Below are 26,534 nucleotides of genomic sequence, written 5' to 3'. Positions count from 1 at the left end.
TGAACCACATTTTTAAAAGGTGCTTAGGGCAAATTTAAATGAATGTGAGGTTGGCACTTTTATGGGGAGAGCACCAAGTGCTGCAATTCTTTCCTTCCCCACCCAGTCTGCTGCCTGAAAAAGGCATCTTTTTGACAGCAGTAGGGAAAAACATGGTAGCAAACAGGCTGCCAGACGGAACAGGAATGTACCTAGGATCAGGCCACTCCATGTAATTTCTGCATTCAAAATTCAATGTGCTGCACTGCAGTAACAGCTCTGATCAAAGGCAGAATTCGCAGGATCTCCCAGTGCTATCTCCAGCTGCTAGGAATAAGCAGCAAACCCCTTATGAGAGCCTTGCTTATATTGCTGGGGAAGTCGGAGTGCTAATGTTTCTAATCACAGAAACAGGAGTTCATTTACAAAGCAAGGCTGTAATCCTCTACCAGTAAAGCAGGTGTGAAATGCACATCCCTGGCAGAGGAGCCTTTGGGGCTGCAGCATGTGTACAGTGTGCTGCAAAGAACACACCTGTCAAAGAAAGAACCGAGTGCTGCCATCAGGTATGGCTATCCCTGCAGGACAACTGGGAGATTGCTGCCAATTGTTTTGACAAGCAAGCCCAGGGAGATGACTGGTGTTGCTCCTCAAACACATACAACTCCAAAAGCAGTGGGGATGAGTGATGCAATGAGGCCACCGGCTTGCCAGCTGGAAGGGAAGCACTGGTGATGCCTCCAGCATGAGTGGGAGGGAAGAACATGTGGCAGGCGGATGCCACACCACCCGCTTTTTCCCGATCAGCTCCATCCTGCTGATTTCAGCAACAAGCTGATTTAGGACCCCTGGCTAGGACTCAGCAGAAACTATTGCCCCACGGAGAGGCAAGATTCAGCTGATCAGCTTCTCCTCTTGCAAACACTAAGGAATAGGGCTGCCCCTATATTTCAGCTGACTATTGCCTAGCCAGGGGCAGCCACCCGCCTGTACTCCTCTGCTGTGCAAAAGCGGCAGCGCTGACTTCCCACTGAGCTCAAAAACCTTCCTGACTTTCTTCCTGCAGCCCCCATGCCCCCGTGTGCTGAGAGTGGAGCTCTGTAAGAGATGTGTAGACTTGTGCGTGATATGGAAGGGAGAGATTACTTGCGACTTCTCTAAAGACACAAGCTGAGGATGCTCTGGGAAACTGCCAGCCTAAACCAAATCTCACCACATATAACAAAGCTATGGAGCCCATGACCATGGTACAGTTTGGAAGCCAAGAGCACAAATTATTTCAGAAAGAGATCTGACAAATTCCTGGAGGTTAAAGACACTGGTAACTATTAAACACAATGGTGCATGTGCAATCTTCATCTCAGAAAGTTTCTCAACAGCGGTTTGCCAGAAATGGGGAGGTTATGCCAGGGGACAGAGGACTTTGTAATCGCTCAGTTACTCAGTGGGTCTGTTGATGATGGCTATGCAAGGTGAGAGACTGCACTGCAGAGACAGGGCCAGAGCTCCCAAGGCAGTTCTTTGGTTTAAACACTTACTTCGACACCAGCCAAGGGCATTACCACCAGTTCATAAAGTGCACCGTGGTTCTGCACAGCCAACACAGAAGTGTTTGCTATCTTTACAAGATATTGGATCTTGCCCTTTGTTCTAAGACAGGATCAACTGCAACCTCTACATGAATCCTGGAAGGTTTTAAAACTTTTCTTTGAACGATCCAATGCAAAGTCTCTAGAACTTCCCTGGGTGCTCTGTTTCCAAGTCCAAATAGTCTTACTGCTTGAAACGGCCTTCCTAACACTGACCTAACCTTTACTTTGCCACAAATGGAAAGAATAAAAAGATGCTACCAAAACTTTTTAGTGGTCTGGACTAGCATCTCTGTCTTGTTTATTCTCAGGCAGTATTAAAAGCATATAGAGCCAAGCAGAATACAGATTGCAGTTAGCCCCCAGCCAGCAGGTATAGGTTCTTCTCACAGTGCACTACGCCATTCCAAAAAGCGTAACAGTGTTTGCATGATTTATGTGCAGTAAGATTATACATACATACTATGTTTTGATCAGAACTGAAAGAAACAGGAATAGCAAGCTTCCAAGAGGACAGACACAAGGAAAGACTGTTCAGCCAGTGGTAATTTTCATTCCCACTCAAAGCACAACAAACCTGAATAAGGTATTAATGTATGAGTATATGGAAAAACAATTTAGAGGTGAAATCTAAAGTGACAAATGCGCTTGAGATCAGCAGTGGCTGTCGAGTAAGTCAGCCCTTTAGTCTTCCCTTGGGGGAATGTCCAGCGTAAAACTGTTTCAAGTTACTCTGTCGTTTTAGGTAATTGCTTCTCTCTGTCTGTCACCAGTGAAATCCTCTTCCTACTTGGTAGTTCAGGAATGACAGTTTATCTCCTCAAGGTGCAGAGTGCTCAGACTTGCTGGCTGTTTGCAAGGGTTCAACCTCACAGTGTACCCATGCTTGCTGCATCCTGATGCTGCGAGGAGGTGACAAGTGGCTCTGGGCTTGCTCGGCCAATGGTGTGTCATGCAGTGCATCTGAATACAACCCCTAAGGGGCTGTAGTCATTTGTTCTTGTTTGCAATTTAAAAGTCAGTTCTGATTTTAGAAGAAACTAAGTACTTTGTAGGTTTTAAATATTATTCTTCACAGTACTGTTGTCCATGCAATTTTAGGAGGAACAGGTTCTACAGTATGACATTTCCCTCTGGCACATGTGCAAAAGGAAAGGAAAGACATAAGCCATGCTCTCCATTGCCCCACTCATGGCGACTTCTTTTAAAATAGAGCAGAGGAAAATTACTAGAGAAGGTTGTCTTAAAATCCATTCACACCTCTGCTTCTTGCCAGTACTTCAGACTTACTTACATTTCTGCTTTTAAAAAGGCACAATGTCTTATTCCCAGCCAGCACTATTTGACAAAGGAAACTCCCAGGTAAAGACTTTCTCAGTTTTCCCATCTAATGCTTTTTTTTCTTAAGGGGTCCTTTGCAGGCAGACAAAAACCTTTTCATCCACACAGCTCTCCTCTGCACCACAAGCTCCCATCTTCCCCGTGCACACTGCCATAGTTGGGGTCCTGCCCCCGGCATTGCCCATGGCCTCAGTACCACATCCACTCATGGGTAGGTGGGCAGCAAAACAAGCAGCCCCAGCCACCTCAGCAGGGAGCAGCTCTTACACCATCACCCTCCAGGCCAGTTCCAGGAAAAGGGGCTTTTGCAAACAGGTTCTCTACATCACTCTTTTCTTACATAAGCAGGCAAAGATTTTTTTCCCCTTCCCCCTGCAATAACTGGGGAAGACATTAGTGAGCTGCAGGCCTACCCTATTGCAAAGCATAATTAAGATAAGAGACTAGTAATTCCCTGATATAAAGTAAGAACTTTCAATTTGTTGGCAAATCACAAAAGAAACCATGTTAAGATTAAATTTTTTGGTTGTTTTTTTTCCTAAAAATAAAACAAAACCTAGGGATTTTGGCATAAGATAGTATTTCAAGAACTGGGCAGTACAATGTTGTGTCAGTACCTTTCCTTCGTCCTAGCACTTACAACTTCTTTTGCATGTTTTCCCTTCAAAAGTTGATCAAAGCTCCATTTTTTTTAAACATTACAGCATTCTGTTCATTCTTTGACTGACCAAAACTATTGCTGAAATGCTCATAAATAAATTAGAAAAAAAACCAACTCAACCCACCTCGCCTCAAATTGAGTAAGAGCTAGCTCCAGAAAAATTCATATTGTTGTGAATGCTTTTCCTTGCAGAAATATCGCTGCAGTCTACCAGGCTCAACAACGAACTTGATACATGGGAGAGACAAGGGAGCATTCTTGCCAGGAGCTTACATTAAAAAAAAAAATAAATTAAATGGCACATGTAGCAACATATCATGCAAACTTCTTTTTTTTTTCTTTTTTAAGATTAATAGTAATTTTTAAAGATTAACAGTAGAGAGCACTAGGCAATGAGAACTGACATTTCTGAACTCTGTCATGAGGTGTGTTTCACCATCACATGGGACCCTGACATAGTGCAATGAGGTCAAGCACAGGTCTCCTGTTGAGTCAGAAATTAAGGGCACAGCAAGATGGGGAGTGGAAGGCCAGCTCTCTGCTCCGGGGAATGCACTTGCACGAAGTTATGACAGGTTTAGGAAAACAGAGGACTCACCCTGCGAGGGCAGTGGCCTCCACAGGGGAGCAAACATCACCTGTGAACCCACTGCAGCTTCTGAGTAGCTGTGTATTCAGGAATCGGAAAGTTATTATAGACTCCTGCTTTCACACATGGTGAAGGTAGAAGCAAATCATAAAATGTTTGTGGGAAATCTTTCCCTCTAATCAACCCATAATCCTCACTTTTCTCCATCCTCTCCCCCTCTTTCTCTCCCATTACTGGGAATAGACAAACTATTTATGGTACACACAGGGATTATGCTTTATCCACTTTATCCAACCAGCTACCTACTGGAGTTTAATGTACTTTAACAAATATGAGCTACCAAGCTGCCTCTTCCAATTGTTGTAATTTCAAGTATTTCTTGCATTTGCAGATGCCTAAAGGCTGGGAAACAAGCATTGCAGAAACAGTGAGAAGGGCTGGAAACCGTTTCTACCTCACATCACAAGCTCTCAACTGACCTGTATCTCATTTAGAAACCTGTCAAAACACCTTTCCAAACAAACAACTTTTTCTCCTTTCAGAGTTCCCTGTTGTACATCTTGAAATACCTCAAGGCTGATGTCAGTTGCAGAGGTAAAATAACATTTCCAGTACCTGAAACATGGGCTGGCAAGAGCTCGCATTTGAGAGCTGCTGGATGCTTGAAGGAGACTATAAATAAAGGACAGGAGTTTACTCCGGGCCTCGAGGAGGTGTGGGTTAAGCACACACACAGTTTTATCCTGTAGTTACAAGGACTGTGGAAAGGAAAGGCTAATGACTCACTTTGCCCTCCCTCCTGTCCCCTGTGGGCAGGGCTTGTGTGCAGGAAAGTGCCCATAAGTAGCTGCTGAACATAAGCTGTACGAGCTAGGTGAGGCCCAGCTTGTAAGCAGAGATGGTTTAGGCCCTGTTAAAGACTAATCCTGTGTTTTTCTTCAGCTGAGTTTAAGGCAGTGAGATAAGCTCTCCACAGACTCGCAATACCTGAAGTTTGTTACCCCTAAGCACAGCTCTGTGGTGATTTCCACAGCTCATTGCCTACCGCTGGGCTCACATCTTAACTTCAGTTTAGTCTTAGGAAGTCCCTGAATCCTCACAGCTCGTGGTGCTTATGGACCTGGACAAATCACTTCATGTCTCTGAGCCTGTAGTTTCCAGTTGTAAAACGGAGATAATTATATTGACCTTCTTCATAAAATGCCTTGCAAATGCTAGACAACAGCTAAGTATTATCATGATTATTGTACAAAACAATCCATTATGGCCCCTGGATGCCGGAGAAGAAATGAATGATGGCTGGAGTCCACATAAACACTGTGTTAGATCAATGCACTCACTATTACAGTGCTGATCTGGTCTCCTAGTGTGTGTTCCCACAAATCCACAGGGGGATGAAAAATCCAAACATATCTCTTGGCTGACAACTGACTGAAGCTATGTTACAGGGAGAAAGAAAAAAATATCTAACCCCATTGCATTAACCAAACTACATAGTTTCTGCTCTGATCACAGAAGGAAAAAATTTATTTTGGCCAAGTTTTCTGCATATGAAGAGAGCTGTTTTCAGTTTGTTTTGGGGATTACTTTTGCAGATGAGCCATCTGAGTTAGATGTGACAAAGATGCATTTAAATGTTTAACACTCTGTCAAAGTGAGGCACTCATTAGCTTTAAAAATTAAAAATCGTCTGGGAAGAAAAGCACTGTCCCGTTTGCTGACACTGGGAAAGAAAAATCCCAAACTCCATGCAAGCTCAAAAGAACATCTTCTGTACTCCATCAAGCAAAGAGGCAAACTGGAGAATGAATTCAAGGTTTTTCTAGGAAAGCTTCAGAAAAAACCAGCTTAGTTCTATGCTGTGCTAAAATCAGTCCAAATCCACTTGCTACTTTGTGGTTGAGGAACTGTCTGCTTCCGACCCTCCCTCTACACATCCCAGTCATCACCAGCCAATGCCCATTAACGTTTTAGAGGAGCTACCCCCAAAAGCAGAAGACACTTACCGTGCTCAAAAAGAAGTGCATTGCTTTCATTCTTATAATGCCCCAACTCTTGCATTTTTAACAGGGGTGTGTGACAGATGTGCTTCACCCACTGGTGAGCAGAGAGCAGTTGCGTGCCACAGGCTTGCCTCAAGTGGTGGGTACCAGTGTCTGCTGGGAGTATCAGCATCTGTGATGACCCTGCACTGCCCAGGAATGGAAATGCAGGGATGGTAGACACTATTCTGCCTTTTCCAAAGTCCTACAGTGAGGAAGAAGAGGAACAGGTTTATATGGATATTTTCTTCTAAAAAGAGCTATGCTTGCTGCACAGCCTCTGCAGTCACAGGAAGCTGCACACACTGCGCAGCCCCATTGGCTCGGGCATCCAGATCAGCATGTAGGAGCTGGACTCCCTGGGGTCACCATCTGTACAGCACATCTGTGGTACCCTCACCAAGCATAGCGAGGCTGGCATGGTAGTTGTCTTGAAGGACAAGCTCATCAGGATCCACACAACATTGCACTTCAGGGAACACTCACAGCTTGATACAGACTGGTTCCTAAGTGCCAGGGTGGTTATTAGTCCTTCCCAGGGCATTTCAGCTGCTACCTATGGCTTTTCCAGAGCTGCAGAGCACAGCACTTAACTAATCTCCTAATTACAAGCAGAAGCCTTTATTTTAATGTGATTCCTTCCTTCCCTGTACTCTATGCTTTAAGCCTCATGATGCGTTTCTTGAGGAGACTTGTTGCTCCTGGTACATTCTCATTTTGTGAACGAAAAATGCCCCAGTGACATACCAGTAGATAGAAGGACCATGTGTCTCAGTGAGGCTTTTGGTTGCAACAACTCATCACGTTAAACAAAACAGTGTATAGCCCAATCATCCTCCAGAACAACAGGGGATGTGGGGGTAAAAGCCCAGGATTCAGATTTTCAATCATGTGGCCTAAAATCAGAGGTCCAGCCTGAGATTTTGTAAAAGCCTCACATATTCCCCTTGGTCTCAGCTGCGGTTTAAAAGAGACAATTAATCCAAAGGAAAAGCATGCACAGTATTGGACAGTTAAAATCTGCAACATTAAGAAATATGACGGTGTTTTGTCTACACGTATCTAAGCATCCCTGCCCCATGAAGGCACCAAGTTCCTTCTCAGGATGTGTAGAATGCATTTAAACACTGAAATAATTTTCCTGCCTTAGCCCAAGTTTCTTATTTGGAAAAGAGATGACATTTATTCAGTTGGTAAAATAATCCCAGCAGCACATATTGTGCCCCTCTCACAGCTTCTGGAAGAAAGCCCAATATACCCATTCTTACTGGTATAAAAGCTTTTCTGCAGTCACTGGCAAAAGTATTTGGAAAGGGTTTCAAAATACTGATATCAGCAAGATGCATATGCTTGATTTCTGTTTGCATGGCTCCAATTGCAGAAGGTCATGTAAAGAAGTGGTAAAAAGGCCTTTAGTTACATGTTAGAAAACAAAGTGATTGCGACAGGATTTAAAAGTGCCTTTGCTAATGGGAACCAGGCAGCTAATGTCAGTCCTTTCATTTGTTTGACAATAGCTAAACCAAGGAAGTTAGATCCAAAGGCAAATAAAATAACCAGTGCTTCACACATCCACCCGAAGGCACAGAAGATCTTCTGTTCCCTGCAGTATGTCCCTGCCCCAGCACAGTAATCCCCAAGCCACACTGGGGACACTGGTTGCACCACAAATGGCAGCAGAGCTGAAGTGGTGGAAAAAGTAGTGTGGAGAAAGCAAAAGGGGAAGAGGAGAGCATGAGCTCCACTCTGTGATAGAGCTCAGTGCTGGGTCAGCCTTCTAGGTGGATATAGCCAGATGAGGAGAAGGGGAGCAGGAATGAAGGCACAAATCTGCATTGTTGTCAAAAACAACACTCAAAGCCCCAGCACAGCCGTTTCTTGGAAAGCCATAGCTGGAACACAACCTCTTTTTGCAAAGCTGTCGTCTCAATACAGCCACTTTTTGTCTCTCCTCTGATTTTCCCAGGTCAGGCTAGACCATGTTTGGGGGCTGAAGAGTGCTCAAGGAAAATATTGCCCACATTCATGGCTGTACTTTTCAGATCCTACCATTACATCCATGCAAGTGACCACATTGGTAATGTAAAAGTTCTCTCCATAATAATTTATTCTCAGCTGTTGCCACAGCAGTAATTTTTTTTTCATTAAGAGGTACCCCTGTCATACTGGCTTGAAGCATGAGATGGTTTAATTGAATATCTGATTTCTGGCAGTGTCTGATCTTGGCTTCTTCCAAAGAAGTCTTAAATATGCTCTGTAACACATGCTAGTGGGCAGCAATATGTTGTGGAGGAAGATTTTATTTCAAAGATGACTAGAGCTCAACATGTTTTTGAGAAGATAGGATAAACAGTGTAATTGTGCATTTATTTTTTCTATGCAAGTGTCTCAACCTGACATTTCCAAAATTTAAATGCTCTAAGCAATGACTTTGGGGCAGCTAGGAAGAGCTAGATTTTTTTAGTTTTTTCAGCATCAAACGTCTTTTGGCTGGCGCCTCTAAAAATGAACACTCATGGAAACCTCGAGGCAAATTGTTTAACAAATCAGAAAAATGGCTGAGCAGCCTCCCCTCACCCCTGTAATGCCTCAGAATTATTTCTATTTTTTTTTTTTTTTTTTGAGGTGAAGTCTCATCCTTCATCAAGGCTTTGCTCCTCCTTGATTTTGTATTAAGGCAGAGAGTACTCAGTAAGACTTTCCTCACTGTCCGCTGTTTGTTCCTGCCCTAATTCTTGATTTCACAGACTCTGGTTTTCATCTTCTGCTGAATTCTACAACACATTTTCTCTGATATACTAATAAATATACATCTGTACATCTATCCCCCATTTTTGCATTATCCTTCTCATGAGGGAACCAAGAAAAATGCTATATTCAAAGCAGTGCTGATTTTCCAAGCAGTATTAAGTTTCTCTCCCTGTACTGTGACCAAGAGATTTGTTTGCTTTCTGCTCTAATACAACCACATGCTGTGTTTCCAACACTGACGTACCTGTGTTCTTCCCCAGAGACTGCCACTAATTCCAGCACAGCCAGATGAGACAGCAGTGAATATTGTTCCTGACAGGGTTATTACCTTGTACTTAGAATGCTGAAACATTTAGAAAAATTATCCCAATTTCGGTGTTTATTCATATGGTATGACATTACTGTTCCAGAAGCAACACCACACTCTGCCATTAATCCTCTGTGACAGGGCTGCTCTGCTGTCCATGCTGATAGCATCTGTATGAAAGGAAGAACAGAAGATCAAACCACACATAAACTGGCTCCAGGGCTGAAATTAAGAATAATCCTTCCAATGGAACAATAAAGGTTTGGAAAGAGCTGACATTTTTTATAATGTACTGCCGATAAGACAAAAATGCCACAAAAGCTTCTCAGTTCAAAAGTATATGGAGGAATGCAGAAAGCTGTAATATACTGCTCTTTTAGATCATCCATAAAAGATCCAGCTGCTGAGAGAGGACGTTCTGGTGAAGAACCTAATTTTTCTGCTTAAACACTATTCTGTTTAGAGAGTTTTGTCTCCAACTTACCCAGATGCTATAGGCAACCAGAGCAGGGTGAATAATAGACTTTCAGCTTGATGCTAGTTCCAAAAGAAAAAGAAAATTATGAAAAAAGTAGTTTGTGGGTGAAGCAAACATTTTGTAGTGTCTAAACATTTTGGCTTTGAGCATTTAAAACTTTCAGACTGAACCTGAATAATTTTGATATAAAGTTGTGGCAAAGGAAAGGAATGGTTCAGCTGCTTTGAAGTTTGGGTGCTCGTTTCCCCCCCCCATTTTGTGCATATGGACAATTTGACTAAGCAGACATTTCAGTCTCCAAAGTAACTTTTTTTCCCCCGGAGAACCTCTGGCAGTTGAAATGTCCTCTCTCTGTGTAGCAAGCAGATACAAAGAGAAAGGTCTCCCACTTGTGTCCCTTTAAGTTGCTCCAATACTCCTTAAAAGTGTGAGCGAGATGTGACACCCAAACCCCATCACTTCCGTTGAAGTGCATACAATGAAAGCAAAGTCACAATGACTGCTTTATACTGACAGTAATTTCTGACTACTGGTATCCACTCGCTGAGCTGATGTGGAAAACCATCATGCTCCAGGTCAGTTCAATATAAGGTTCTATAAAGATTAATTAATAAAAATCCTCCCTTCCTGGAATGAAACTACTTGTGAAGTCCTCAATGAAGAGAACTTACACCTAGATGGGCAGAACAATTCCTGTTGCATACACCATCCCCACTCCATCTCATCCTCCTCCTTGCACAGCTCCCTGCACCCTAGGAGAGCAGGAGGTGCAGGGCCAGGCTAGTGCAGCCACCCCTCTCCTTGAGGAATGGGAAAAACAGGAAAGTCCCTGACAGGGAGAACTCCCTAAGACCCATCTAACTGTAGGAATAATGTACCTCCTGGCTGGATGTGGGTGGAGGTGAGGCAGGCATACAACTGCTCAGTGCACCTAAAATAAGCACCGCTGCTGTGCCTCACCAGTGACATCCACTGCAGTACCTGCCTCCAAAGTAACAGGCCTGAAAGCAGCCAAGTGACTCTATTTAAAGCTAAAGAGGAGAGTACAAAGCTTTGAAGTCAGAAGGCATATAATGAATTCAGCAAAACTTTATATTTCAAAGCCAGTTCTATTTGCAGAAGCCATCTGCCCAGAGAAAAGCTCGAACATGCACCTCTGACAGGAGTCAAAAGAGTTGAGGGAAACAGATCTCATTGAGGATGGCTCAGATCATCCATTCCCACAATATCTGAAATGTCACTTTGTAGCGGAGCAGCTTCCATCTTTATATCAATTACAACATTTACATCCAGCTCCCTCAGGGTTGCTGGCATTTGAAGAGACTGTCCAGTCCAGTAGCTCCCAGCAATTTCTAATTAGATATGCCAATAAGACATCACTGCTTGTCCCTCCTAATGCTAACTGTGAGCTCTCTGAAGCTTTACCTTAAGCTACTGTCTTACGTATCCCTTCAATGATCATTGACCTTCCTCTGTCCCCTTGCCAGCACTCAGCTTTTAAGCCACAAATCCAGAGATGGCTCCATCCAGAAGGACAAAGGGTAGTGTGATGTGCAGCCCTTTCTTTCACAGGACAGGAGCACAGCCCTTGAGCCACGTTGTCTTCACAGGCAAAAAATGCAAACCCACCCTTGCAAAGAACCAGCAACAGAGACAGCTTTTCCCAGCACCATCTTCCCAGAGCATCCATCAACCAAATTGTTTTGCAGCTTGCAAGGGCTTACATTTCTACTGCAGGCAAAAAACATTGTGTAAAGCTCAAAATAAGCTTGTTTAAGAATTCCCTCTGATATCCCTGGTCTGTCATATGACCCATAAGAGCCATTAAAATTCTGTCTGATAACTGGTTTCCCGAGAGCATGAGAGCCAGGCAAAACCATGCCAGCCTCAGACTCTGCCAATACTTCTCCTGGCTTAAAGCAGACACTAAGATAAGCCTGGAAGACATCTGTGGAAGCCAACCTATGTCTTAGACTTTGAAGATTATTCTCTTATTCACAAGGAAGCAGAGAAAACCAGAGGTTATTCCCCTGGGAAAAGGTCGAAAACCATCACTGGAAGTTTACATCAGCCAACAGCTGGGGCACCTGAAGGGCAGTTGGCCATGGCCACTGGCTCTAGCAGAACTTGGAACTGTGTGAATGCTGACTGTCCACAGGCAGCATCTCCCCAAATCTCTCCCCAGATACACTGCTGGCATTTACAGACTTCATAGGATCATTGCTGTCTTTGATAGTCAACAGAGACCCTAATAGAGGCAAAAGTTACCGTGGAGAATGGGGAGAGTATAAGCCAGCACAGAGAGAGACAGATAATATGACTGTGCAAGCCTTATTTGATTAGAAATCATCTTAAAAACAGTTTCCTCTTATTCCCAAAATCTTGACTTTCTTTTAATTTTCACTGGACACAGTCCATTGCAAATGTATGCAGTTCCCAGTGCTGTAGTGTTTCAGCTCATCAGAATATTTAGTGTGTTTCACTTTAAGACATTCCTGTCAAGTAGCTATTTCTTCACCCGTGGGTTTGGTTAAGACATTATCAGCCTTTGCTCACCTGCACTGACATTTATGCCTGTGGGAAATCAGGTCCAGAGACCTGCTGCAACACGTCACAGAGCCCTTCTAGGAAAGGCTCTCTAGGATGTGGAGGAAGCAAAGTGCAATATGTATCCTTGATAGCCTTGAAACAGAAGCTTTTAGCCTCCACAGCTTTGTCGGTCCAACAGATTGGTTGTTTTTCTGTGCCTGTAGCTGTGGCTGAATGTGGGGGTAGAGATCCTCCACGCTGTGACAGCAATTCAGAGGGGTGCTTCAGAGCCCCTGTGCCACATAGATACACACAACAGTCCAGGGCATATTTATAACCAAGCAGTTGAAATTAAGTTGCAGGCACTGGCACACAATCCCACCTCTGATCTTACTGTGACTCCAGGAGAGGAGCAAACTCCACACTTACAGCTGCTCTGGCTTCAGCTGGGCTCCGTCTGCATCCAGCTCTTCTTGGCTCAGTGCCTGCACAGCAAGAGGAGCAAGTCTTCCAAGTCAACTTTTTCCTAGTCTCAAAATAGCTGCTATAAAAGAAAAAGCAGACTCTTCACAAGCAGTGACAATTATAATAATAATAAAAACTAATAAAATATATTTTATTATATAAAATAATAAAAAATAATAATAAAAATAAACCCACTGGTATTCACATAAAGAAATTCTAACTGCAGCATTCCATTAATACTGCCTAAATTAGCATAGCATCCCAACAGGATTGCAGACCCCATCTGAGTCATGTGGCACATTCTCCAGCTGGTGTCTGTCGGGACAAACCCACACAGGTACAATGACCTCCAAAATGCTGAGGCTCAGGTGCTTCTCACTGCCTCACAGTCTCTATGTCAATCCTGCTGGAGGACCTCCCAGGAGCTGGTAGAAAACCTGCTGTCTTGCTGCTGATGCCTACTGATAATTACCCACAGAAGAGGCTGCTTAACCTGGCACAATCCTCAGCCCTTTATCTTATATTTTTGGACAGTAACTTCTTTCTTATATTGTTCTCAGTTTTTTGGGGGCTAATTTATTATCTAGACACCTTCACCCAGCATGTTACCTCCTTCCCATTTTCAGGCCAGCTGTTGTCTTCAGAGGCACTGGACAGCCAGATGGACTGAGCGATGTACTCGCCTGTTGGACACTGTGCTCTGTCAGCACTGCTTTTGGTGAAGGGTAAGACAAGGATATGGCAAACACCAGTGGTTGGTTTCTTCCACCTTTTCTTTTAAAAATGTGTGTTTAAAAAATACCCACAGATGTTATGGGTTAATTCCAAACTGAGCAATTTTTATTTTTCCTTCTCAGAAAAAACTTGTGGCAGAGCAAGCTGCTGCACAAATTGTCATGACAGTTAATGCATTGCTGGGTTTTAATGCATAGAGGTGGGCACTGGATATAGGTGCCTTTTGGCCCCTGAAGTTTATATGGAAGGATGGGAGAGGGAACGGGAGCATAAAAACCTGAAACAGTTTCTGAAGGTGGAAAACAGTGGCAAGCCCTAGTTCAATAGTCTGATCCCAGGCCATGGTTGTAGGGGCAGAGGACCCCCTTTCCCAGGGCAAAGCTGCCTCATCATGGAGGCCAAAATGCTGGATTTGAAATCCAGAGTACTTGCTCCCAGAACTTTTTAAGCACATGCATCAAGGAGTCAAGCAAGTAAAATCACAGCTGGCAAATTATTTGTATTCCAGCAATATACAACTGAAGTGCTAATATGTACCAGCTGTACCTACATGTCAGCTTTTTTGAAACTGAGGTAATTTCTTTGCTGTACCAAGAGGAGGAGAAGGTCAACAAAGACACATTTAGTCCAGGCTCTGCACTGGTAAGAGGTCTAGCGCAGGCTGTTAGTTCCTTCCCGCTTCAGGAGGTCTGAAAAAGCAGGAGCTGGACTCTTCTTCAGCATAACTTGACATTAAAATGGCATTCTTCAAAAAATGCCTGCAATAAAACAGCATCTTCTTACTGAGAAGGTGTGCTCCCAGAAAGGATCAAGATCACATCTGCTGAATTTAATGACAGAAAATGAGCTTGTGACATATTACTTGTGCAGTGTTAACTTGGCCAAGAGATAATTAATGGAAGATGTGTAGTTGAGTCCTGTGTGCTGCTTTGAAAGACTCAGGCTGTAATTGGTACCACTGGCTCTTGTAAAATAAACTGTGCTTCTGATCCAGCTCAGAAATCAAAACATGACATTAAAAAAAAAAAAAAAAGAAAGCAAAGCATTTTACTTCAGGATCTGGCCTTCTGATAAAGTGTTTTTAAAATTCAGTGTTTTAAATGAGTTTCTGGCTTCCAGAGCTGTTACTCTCCTCAGTATTGTGTTATATACTCTCTGATTTCCATGCCACGGCTCGTACTTTATGTTGCTGGTGACTCTTGATGACGCATTTTGATGCATTCAGCACAACCACACACTAGCATGAACCAGAGCTCACCATATTTCTGGCTGTGGAGCTCGAGTAAACATGGACCTGTGCCCAGACAGAGTTGGCGGTGGCTGGAAAACCAATACTGAAAGTCTAACGAGAACTGGCAAAAAATCTGCTCTACCGAAAACATGGCACTGGAGCAAACCTGTCATCTTTCAGTGTACTGAGGGCTTTCAGGCAGCCTAGTTTTGGTGTCAGGAGCAGGCATTACTCCTGCATTTCCCTGGCTCCTTCCCACTCTTCACAGTCACTCAGGAGCCATTTCCACAAATCTTACTTGTGCACATGGATCAGGCAGAGCTGACAAGGAAGGAGAGGAGGGTCTGAGGAGGCAGAGGAGGCAGAGTGTCTCTGCTGCTGACTCCGTGTGGCCTCATCACACCATGGCTCAATTTCTCCCTATAAAATGACTAACAGCACTTCCCTACCTCCCAGGGGAACTGGGAGGATAAAAACAGCGACAGCCACAAAGCACAAAGTTATTACAGCCATCAGTCCAGAGTGACCATCAGCTTCAGCATGTAGGCTGCCCTCAGACATGGTGCCGAGAGCATTCCCAGCGGCTGCCCTGTTGGATGGAGCACGTGTCATGCTTCTCTGGTATAGGTGCCCCTAGGCTCAGAGGGTTGAAGCTCGTACTAACTATATTATGCCTCAGAGAGAGAAAGTAAACCTCTTTTATCAGGTTTCTTATTTTCTTCCAGGAGAAGGCAGGAAAGGAAACCTCTGCCACCTTGGATGTGCTGGGGAAAACTGAGCATGGGATCACACCCTGCTCTGTGACAGCCTCCTCCCCTGACAGGAAGAAGCTGAGAAGCCATACTGAGGGCAATACTGGAAGCCTCTGCTCCTCCCTCCTCCACAAAAGCAACAACTAGGTGTGGAAAGATGCTGTCAAACCCTACACCACATCAGTTCTTGCCACAAGTGCTCCCTTGCTTCTAACCACCGTGAGAGGAAGCACAGTGTAAACAGTCTAGAAAGATCAATTCCAGACGCCTGCTGTGGTACATCAGGAGATTAACATATTAACTCTTAAAAGCCCTCTAATTTTAAGGAGAACTCTGTACTTAAGCTGAAAGAAGTTTTGCAGAGATCAGCAGAGTTCCTCTGATGCTAGGAAACCAGGGAAACCTGTTAACAGCAGACTCTATGGATAATTGAGAAAATTATTCAATGATACTTTTAAAGTACTTTAGATTACAATATTGCATGGGTTAGTAATACTTTTCTCTTAATCTTTTCAAGTATTCATTTGCAATGGTTTGTTTATTGCTAGGTTTTGCTTTGCAATCTGATAAACACAGGCTTTGCTCCAACTGGAGTTCCAAATACGAAGAGTAAGGCAAGTCAGATATGACAAGAAAGACCATGGACAAATACATCTATTTGATGCGCTAAGTTTGGGGGGGTTTTGGGGGGTGGTTTTGGGCATGTTGCATTACCTCCAATCTGTCATTAAAGTACTACCTGTTAAAAAAACAGGAGAAGAAACAAGCAGCTCAAAACTGTGCAAGGACTTGAGGCGGATACCAAGAGAGCCCATGGGGCAGGGAGAGGCAGAAGCAAGTACATGATAGAGGTCAGCACAGTAGATGGGAGGGATAAACTTTCTGAAATATCCAGGACTGGCACCATGCCCAATGTATGCATCCTGGAGCCTGGCAGGCTTCCCCTAAAAACAAGTTTCACAAGTGACGCTATGTCAGTTGGACCGTCCTGCCAACGGCAGTGATTAAGGAGAGCAGCCTGCCTGTGACCAGCTGCATCTTCTAGGCAAAGGGGAGGAAGAGGCATGTGTTACACCTTTTGCACCACAACTGATTTGTTTCCATGTCTTCCATCATGCCGTGTGCATACTCTGACTGAGCTCTGCAGAAATCAGCAGTGACAATAAATGCGCTTTCACAGCCAGCTGCTCCCATGGCCCCTTCACTTGGCCAAACAGACGACATATACTTCTTTTTAATTATCAAGGAGCAGTCACAAACAAATGCCATGAAAATCTGGCCCTGAAACAGTGCTCAGAGCAAAAATTATTCCCAGAGCAATTGGATGTTTGGGCATGTTTCCCACTTTTTCATCTAGACATACTAAGCAGCAAGAAAGCTGGTAGAACCAGAGAGCTGGGAACATCCCTGGTGGAGCAAAGATCTGGCTGCTGGGGGTCTGCAGTGGTTGCTCTGGAGGAGCTTCTCCATGCTTCTGGGCAGGCAGTGCTGTAGAAAAAAGGGACACATCTAGGGGAGGCTAGGATGTTAGGGAGCCACAGCGAGAGTGGCATGACATGGCTTGCAGATGCCAGAGTCTCAGCTCTGTCCCAGAAACCCTGTTCTCAGCCTAGTGTGCATCTGTCCTCATTCCTGAACAGCACTGCATAAAATGTCCATGTGGGACAACCACTTCGGTTTAAAACATAAAACCCAAACCAGTCAACAATTCAGGAACCCAGAGCTCCGGCTTTTCCTCAAGATGGATTTCTTTTGAAGCCAACTATTCATATTTCCTCCCTAGTCTTTTCAACAATGGTGCAGGCACAAGCTGTTTGGTTAAAGTAAGCTGTTTGGTTAAAGTTAGCTGTTGCCCCAGTTTTATCCTGTCCCTTTCACCTTTACATCACATGGGGGCGATGCATATTCCATTTCACATAAGCCCAGAAGTATGTGAATGATTATGTATGACCAGCTACATATATAATTGTCTTAGATGTAGGCCTATAAATGATTCATTAAGATCTGTATCAGCTGGTTATTTAATGTGTCCTGCTAATTAAAACTTTGTGATAAAGACAACTACAGCTCTCTGTAATTATGCCTCTGGACAATGCGATGCACTTCCAACTAGTATTTGAAATCCTGGGTGTAAGTTGACACCTAAAGTAGGATAGAAAAATATAGGTTAACTGCTGCTCTTAATTGCCCTTTGTTAGTAAGATTATTGTAGAATTTCATTGTACAACTCCCTGAGACTCTTCTGCACGGTGCACATTACAGTCACCGTTAGGTGACAATGCTGTACACTGCATTATCTTTTTGTATACCTGAGAAGCTTGTGGGGGAAAAAAAAAGAGGCAAAAAGGACTATTTCAGCTAGAAGGAATGTGTCTGGCTTGGCTCATCTGGAAGGGAAAGGAGTGGACCAAAGAAATACTTGAGGAAATGCAATGTGTTTTACCATACATGATCAAATCTGGCATTTCTTGCTCAAGCCAGAGATCCTGCTAGGCTCAATGTCAGCTTCTCCTGAGTAAGGTCTACAGATCTGTGGTCACCACATGCTGGATATGGCTTCCACAAGGAAGAAACACAGTGACTCAGAAAGCACATTAAGCCCTGTTTTGTTGGTCAAAAAGGAAGCTTCACTAAGTTTATGCCAGAAGAACTAAACAGGTCTAACAGTTTGTCTACAGTCTTGTTCTCTCAAAATACGTTTGGTGTTGAAGGAAGTATGTTTATGTATGAAACAGGTAAGGCCATTAAAATATTTTTGGGGAATGGCTATCAATGTAATAAATCATCAGTAACAAGTGATAAATGCTAAGTAAAATAAGCTTTTCCTAAGCAGCTTATGCTAAGAACATAAGTCTTGCCCCACTGCCAGAAGACTACATTAAGTGTCATCCTTCTAATCTCATTGGCAGCCTGATATCACCACTAGGATAAATGTTAAGATCAGTCACCTCAGTGGCTCTTCCATTGCAAGTTCCGCTTGGTTAGACACAGTGGGAGATGACTGCCCTTATGTCAACACTTGTCATCTGCTGTGAGGATGTTCGGCTGGCTCCTGTCATCATCAGTCCAGGGCATGTTTCACCCAGGGGAATGACTCAGGTATAACATGTTGGCTCTTGTTAGCCATAGAACATTGCCTAAACCCTAAAGTCTGCATCCCACAGGAGCAACGCACTAATCAAATCTCTGGTTAGTTTCTATAAACACTAATTTGTGAAGACAAAACAAAAACTATAGAAGATGTATCTATCAAATGCATTTTGGTCCCCAAAGGTGACCTGGTATAGTCCATACCACTGTGGACAGTACCATTAACTCACAAGTGAAGAAAAAGCAAGAAGTAAACTCCATGCTGACCCTACATGCTTTCTTCTCCCTGCTGTCTTTTTCCAGCTTCTCATATCCAGCTTCATTCACGTGGTACCACATCCTCAAAAGCTACTAAAGGAAGGAGCTAGAATGCAATAGGTAAAGAAAGTCTTTAAATATAACTTTGGTTTGGTTAGCAAGGTTTTTACTGACTGACCTTGTGCCTATAATAGCATAGGAGTAGTATGTAAAAACCTTGACCATATTGTATAAAAAAACCGAATGGAGCCTGGTTTCCTACAGACCTGTCTCAGACCACCTTACAGTGCCTTCTTTATTTACTTTTCTGTTACTCTCACAATACAATGGATATGATTAGTTCTCCGTTGCTGTTGTCTCACCTTTTCTTTGCCATGTGTTGATGTCTAAGTTTCAACTTAAGCTCTTCAGTCATTTCTGATTACATTGCTGATAGGAGCCTCTGGTGATTACTCAGGGGAGCACTCACAGTGTAGCTTTCTACACTGTGCGAACATTTCACAGGGGTTCTCTCTCCAGTGATCTTTAATTAAGCTGATATGAACTTAACTAAGGTTGAGACTACTACTGATAGTTTATCGAAAGTGATTCAGGTGGGTCAGTCTCAAATAAAGAGGTGCTGACCAAGTGAGTGTTTAAGTCTCAATTTCCCATAAGACAAAAAAGTTTACAATAGGATAACTTTGTGCGTGCCATCTCCAGCCTGTGATGGCTGTAACAATGTCAGCACATTGTTATAGCTTGTAGAGAAGAACTCTAGGCTTAAAAAGGAGGGAGATGAAGCTGAAGCTGTTCAAGAATTCCTCAGCAAGCACCAGCCTTGCTCCTGTCTTTGAAAGATGTCTCAGACAACTTTGTTCTTCCTTAGGAGCATTTTGCAGAGTGGCCCCACTGACCAGCAGTATTCCCAGCAAGAGAAATGGGGTAGCGGACAACACTCAAAAAGTTCACCTGTACACAGCTCATCTCCGTTTTCCCAAGCTATTTGTATGGCCACCTCAGCAAACCACCCAGGACAGACAAGAAGCAGCTTCTATGGGGTGATAAAATCCAGTCAAGTTCACCCTGACCTGAAATTATAAGGCCAGTCAGCAACTATAAGTACAGTGTATCCCTGTCAAGGCTCACACTTAAGTGACACTGTAGAGCAGTAGGTGCCAGTGAGTGAAGGGCAGGCACAGACCAGGCTCAGGCGTAGCTGCAGTCACAGGTGTGTGGCTGCGTCAGTGCACAGATGGAGTACAAACAGGGTGTGCTGGCACCTGTAACAGCAGCAGCAGAAACAACTAGAGCCTGAAAGGATAGGGAGGAGGAGAGTCTGCCTGCTACCCTACAAGAGCCACTCACTAGGATGGAGACGTGCAGCTCTGAGAGGGGAGAAGGGAGACTCTTAACACCACTTACTGAGCCCTTGGCTCGGCAAGCAACGTGCAGCTGTAAACAGCCTTGGTGAAACTCAAGACTTGCTGTGCTTTTCTCCTTGCATATTCTCTGGGTGCAGCAGCACTGCTGGAAAAGGCTAAAATTCCCATTGAAAAACCATTCCACTGAATAGCAGAGGCACTCAAACAGGGAAAGCGCTGTTTCCACTTGTGCTGCAGCATTTACCTACGGCCTTCGGGTGACATCATCCTGGCATTTTCCTCCAAAAGCAGGTGGTTACAGACATTGACTGATGGTAGGAAAAGAGTTATCATCTCCCCTGAAAAGGTATGGAAACAGAACAGGATTAGATGTTTTACCCCAAGGGCCATGAGAAGAAATGGGGTCTAATCCAGAATTAGAGTGAGGGTGCTCTAACAATAGGCTACAAGCTCTAGGTCTGCATGCTGCCTAGCACAGTGTGGCCAAAATCCTGCTGAGGCCTCCAGGCAGCACTGCATTATGCATCATCATAATAATGAGTTTCTAATCCCAATCAAGTGCCCAACCCAGTAGGCACCGCCTGATTTACAGAAAGGATTAGCTGACAGATGTAAACAATAGTTGTGGGAGTCACTGTGCCCATTATGCAATCCTTTTATGCTGAGTATACAGAAAGAGCTGAGAAAATTAGGAACTTTTGCTGAGAACAAAAGTAACTGAGATTTTCAAATGTATGTAATGGGTAGTCTCATTCTTCAGCCCTAGGGATAACCCATTGATACCTGTGCACCCCATTCCTACCTTTTGAATCAACCAGGTTAACAAGGACAGGGACTCATGCTCATACCATGAGACAATAAAGACAAGCTACTTACAAGATGATCCTCTGAAGCATCCAGATGATGCCTGCCTCTTCCCATGAGTAGGTCACAGAAGCGCCTCTGTAACAAGTTGAAACATGTGGAAGAACCAGGGGGTGCATGGGGAAAATGGACAGAAATTAGAGAAATTAACATTTCTTTATGAGAATGAAGAAATGGAGATTGAATAGATATTTTGCTATTAAAATGTGTGCTACTAGTCTAGAATTTAATTCCAGGAATAGATGAGAGCTAGTATCTAGGAGACAGTCAGAATTGCTTGAGTTACTGTAACTCAAGAAGAATTCATCTGAGAACAGACAGCTCTATTGCAGACCACACTCAGAGACCACACTGTGCAGTTCCATCAAGCTTGGGCTTCATCGTTCACCTCACAAGGGAACTGCTTAAACCCTCCCCCCAATTCAAGTTAGAGGGAAGGTGTATTAAAAAGGAGTCAGTTAGGGACAGTCTTCAGGTCTCACTTTTAGATAATGATGAAGGAAACCAAAAAAAAAAAGTTTTTATTAATTTCTCTCAGTATTCAACTTTTGTAATTTATGATGTTTTCATGTAATTTGTTTCTAATTTTTCCACCTTTTCCATAAGAAAAACAAGATATACAATAATAAATCAGACCTAACACTTAACGTTCTGGATTTTTTGGTTGAGGAGACAAAACAAACTCAGAAACAAGGCTTGCTGCTAACCTTGTCTGCAGGCATAAAGAAAATGAAGGCGAATTATGTGTGCTAATTTTGTTATCTTTCTAAGGTTTGTGATCTCAAAAATCCTCAGGGGTTTTGTGAGATGCTCCCTCTCTGTCAGTTCCAAATAGGAAACATGCTCCATGTGCATTCCTCAGATGAACAGCAATTAACAGTGAAACAACAATTATGATAAAGGATGAACAATAATAAAACCATGAAAGGAGCCATAGTTCCTACCTTTCCACTTGCCTTTTATGCACCATCACAGCTTACTCCTTTTTTTGACCAAGCAGGACACATACTCCAGCACAACTGAGGGCAGAGCACTTGTGCTATGGACTTCAGCAGCAGCAGGACAGGGGCAAAGCAGAGCTAAGTGAAAGGATTTCAGTATGATCTGAGGCCTGTCAAAGAACCCTTTAAGCTTTGTGTGCCGGTTGATGCTGGAGCTGACAGCAGCAATGAGCACTTTGTTGGTCACACAGTTCTGGTCATGCCTGTTGGATGTGTGCGGGGGCTACTGTCCTGCACCAGCATCCTCATCAGCCTCTGATCCATGGGGCAGCCCATGAACAACAGAGTTGATCTTAAACTCAAACATGTGCTGCCAAGGCAATAGGGGAAGGGATGACAGCAGTGCTCTATCTGGGAAAATCCCCCAGCACCCCTCAGAATGGACCAGTGTAACTGTAGCTAATGGAATTAGGTATTGAACTAATGTAAACATTGCTTACTATTGTAACATGCTGAAGTTAATATTGCTTTGGGAGGAATGATTCAATTTACTCTTTTCTTTGTGCTCCGATTTTCACTTTTCTCACATGCTCACGTGCTCACAAGACAAGCTTTACATAGCTGTCTGGCTTTGGTAGGTTTCAAACCACAGGTTTTTGTGAGAGAGGTATATAACAAGCCAAGGACTTCTTTTTAAAACAAGAGTATTTTTGCAGAACAGAAAAAAACAGCTAGAGAAACATGGGCTTGAGTAGCTGTGGCTGGATCGAGCTGTTGGCCCTACTTGACCTAAGTCACAGGTCACTCTCAGCAAGTCCAGTGCAAAGCCTCACATTGGCTTCGAACAAAGCTCAAGTATACAAAGGTTGTTAAGAACACCAAAAGAAACCAAAAGGGTTGCTCATAAAGATCTGTAACTAACGTGCCTAAAACAGCAGGAGTAATCAAGTGTGCTGTTAAGTATCTATCAGACCTGCAGACCATTCTCATATATGTAAGAGCAAGAGACTAATAAAGGAATTTTGTCATTAACTGTGAGGTTTAGTAAATATCTCCTTTGTTTCATACTAGGCCTGCCAATGATTTAGTCACACATGAAAGCAGAGAGGTTGCTCCTTACCTGTAGTGCCGTGCCAACACAACGAGCACTTTGACCATTCTGTACACTAGAGCATCCTGCAATTCATTCATTTTCCAGAGAATGAAAGTTGAAGGTTGTAGCTGACTGTGCAGCTCATTATTCCCTTTGCCCTTTTACCTTTCCCTGTATCTTATTTCCAGGTAAGCAACAATGTAGATTATTTTTGCCATTGCTAGAGTAATCTTTGTAATGCAGAAAAATGAGATCCATCCATAACTGTTTGGTAAAGCAGCAGAAACCTTTAGAAACAAAGCAGGGCTCAGTGGTGGGAAAAGCCGAATACTCAGCTCTGATCACAAGGTTGCAGAAAGTCAAAGAACGTGAAACAAGACTCCAAAAAATGGTCCTTGAGCAATGCACAAGAACAAGACAAACCCCAAAGTTTTGCCAATTCACCACATGAGGAAATTCCTTCCTATCCCAAATGTAGTCAGAGCTTCAGCAGCATGTCTGGGGGCAAATATTGTTAGGGCTGATCCAGCTTGTTTTTATCCAGGCATGACACTGACACTCAAAAGATGATGTTGGGTTTTGATCTCGCCTTTCAACAATTACACAAGGAATCTCCCACAGCAAAAAATTCCAAACAGCGATTAACCTTCTAGGGCAAAAGCCAGACTTTTCATGTGTTTGATCTAAATTCAGTTATTTTTTAATTTCCAGGAGTGGCTTTTTTTTCTTCCTGTCACTGCTTAGTTCACATATATTCCTGTGTTGGTCCTGAAGATTTCCTGAAGACATGTCAAATCCTAAACAGAGATCTGAGGTTCAGTAGGGGTGAATGCATTTAAGCTGTGAAAACATGTTTCTGTAAGTGGCAGCACAACTATGCAGAAACCTTGAATATGAAGTAATTTCATATACAAGGAATGTCTTGCGGTTCTCAGTGGAGTCAGGTTGCTCTGTTAATTTCCATTCTTGGGGTGGTAGAGGCTGCTCCCTGGCAGGGAGAGCAGCATGGGGCTGTTTCTAGATGGGCCTCCTTGGGAGTCACTGAGCACATTGGCTTTCAAGGAGTGCAGCTGGAGTTGAGAATATTCAGCACTACAAAGGATCCGGCCTTTCAAATGCTTTTCACTGTTGCAGGCCAAAATAATAAAAAAATCTGGGGATATCTTGTTTGTATATTGATGTTTCCCATGTCCAGGCACTTCATGATACTTACAACGGTCATATAAACTGCTCCTAATCTGATTTGGCAAGCTGGTCCAATGATTCCTGCTTCTGATTAAAAGTGTTTCCACACTTGCTGAGTGAAGGCTTAACTCCAGTTAAGCCCTTGCACTGAAGTGATGAACAGCAGACCCAAGAGATCATTTCTAGATTCCAAATCTGGTTGTTTAGTGGTACTTGGCACGAATCAACTTTGCTAGCAGCAGCCATCTGCTACCTACCTCTCTGGATCCCCCTCAGAAGACAGATAGCAATTTTCTGGAAGCACTGGTTGTCCCAAGAGTGTGGGAGCAGGAAGCTGGGTCAGAAATTCAGTTTCCATAGTCATGAGGTGAAAAACAGGGCTCAGTTCTACTAAAATAAACAAAAACAAAATAAGCAGCATTCTTCAGTCTTCTTGCAGTTCATCATGTAGCCTGGCAGTGTTGCTCTGTGTAATAAAACTTCTCCCAAACCAAAGCTGCACTAAGGTATAGCTGAAGGGAGACAATTCAAAATAATAGCATTGTGGGGTAAAAAGCTACAGACGCTGCAATGATCCAAAATCTAAGTATTAGATATTCAGCATGAAAAATGCACTGAGAAATAACACAAGCCTGGCTGAGCACTGAAATAAATAGTCACTGCAGTCAAAATATCTTGCCTCTGTTTTGAGGTGGTTCAATATCATGACCTTCAAACTAAACTAAAACTCTAGGCAGGTAAGTGTGATCAGAGTTATAGTCTGATTATTTTACAAAAATTTAAGGTTTAAAGATGTAAAAGTAAATAAATAAATGCAGACCCCGAACATTAGCTGGCAGGAAAAAGCAGTATTACCCTACAATGTATTTGTAACATGCTTTGACGAGGCTCTTCCCCCTTCCTTTGTTCTATTGCCTGAGCTAGCATACAAATACTTTTCTAGTTAAACAATAAAATATACTGGTGTAAGGTGGGGAAAAATTGGATTCTGAATAAGTCCTTAGGAGATCAGGAAAAGGGGATGGGTAAAAGAGCAAGTCTGCTTTCCTATATATTTTATTCTATTCTTGATCTCAGATATGAGTTCAGAAATACATAAGTATCTGATCCCTCAATAGGATGGGTGGAAAGGAGAGAGCAGGATTGAGCCTCTGCCTCTTACTTGTGGAGCAACTCCCCTCTATGGAGTTGTCTGGTAGCAAACAGATGTCCATGGAAAAACACATCCCCTGGGGATGGCACTAGTGCCATGGCCAGCAGCAGCGTGGAGAGAGGAAGGAGAGGGAAACATCACTACTTGAATTGCAAGAGTGCAAGTTAATTACAAGTGTTGCTTCTCAAGTTCTCAAGTGCAGTCTGCACCAGTAGTTCCTTAAAACCAGACATGCTGAAAGAACCACAGCTCCCTTTCTCTTTTTGCTGCTCTTCCTTTTTAACCAAACTCCCGTGTGTTCTGCACACGCTGATGCCTTCACTCGTCATCAAACATGCAGGAGATGGGAGCAAGAGGGAACTCGATGGCAAAAAAAGCTGATCACATCTGTACCAATAAGGTCAATACTGGTGATGCTGAATCTGCTTGTTGCATACCCACTTAGACTCCTACGAGACCTCTGTGTCACATTTAGGACATTGTCCTATTTCAGCTTAACTTTGTTTTCATTGTGCAGAGTGGTGGATTTTAAAATCTGGGAATACTGTGAATAGCACCCAGCATCCTTCTGCATCACTGGAGTTCAGACACAGGAGAAATCCTTTCCAAGCTATGGATTCTTCCGATCTTTTTTCACTCTTCAGAGAGGAATACATACAGAGCTGAATGTTTTGTTATATGCTAAAACAAAAAGTACATTAGATTATATTTACTTAATCTGTGCTCTAGGATTCATGAATTCCATTTTACTCCCATGCTGTCCTTAGGAGTCAGCCTGCCTTGTTCCTTCCAAGGCTATGAGCAGCACTCAGGTCCTGTATGTAATCCTGGTCTCTTGCACATGTTTCCTGCCTGGCATCATTGGATCCAGGAGCTTCAGCCTCCCCAAGGTGCAGAGTCTTTAGATGTTCATTTTCAGTTTAGCTATCCAGGAAAAAACAAGGGAAAATTGCAAGGACTTTTAAAAGCCTCTTCCTAAGCAAAACCAAGTTGCTTATAAATTACAACAAGGAGGCGTGCAGTCATGGAAAAGCAGAACACTGAGCACATCTACCTCCCACCAGGTACCTATGCTGCCATCAAGTCCCTGATAATGGCAGGAAACCAAGGGACTCCAAGTCTCTTACTTCTGCCTCT

At 43.3% G+C, this 26,534-nt stretch overlaps 1 long non-coding RNA gene across 1 annotated transcript; it reads right to left on the bottom strand.

Annotated features, from left to right (window-relative positions):
- Nucleotides 1–8,554: 8,554 nt before the first annotated feature.
- LOC125325085 lies at nt 8,555–22,632 on the bottom strand. Its single transcript, XR_007203199.1, has 6 exons — nt 21,970–22,632; nt 21,038–21,103; nt 20,406–20,499; nt 12,696–12,810; nt 9,744–9,796; nt 8,555–9,429 (listed from the first exon to the last, which is right to left on the bottom strand). It is a non-coding gene; the product is annotated as an uncharacterized LOC125325085 (long non-coding RNA).
- Nucleotides 22,633–26,534: the final 3,902 nt, after the last annotated feature.

Source organism: Corvus hawaiiensis, chromosome 4 (genome assembly GCF_020740725.1).
Source record: "Corvus hawaiiensis isolate bCorHaw1 chromosome 4, bCorHaw1.pri.cur, whole genome shotgun sequence".
NCBI lineage: Eukaryota > Metazoa > Chordata > Aves > Passeriformes > Corvidae > Corvus > Corvus hawaiiensis.
This window is presented reverse-complemented; position numbering and strand designations above follow the sequence as displayed.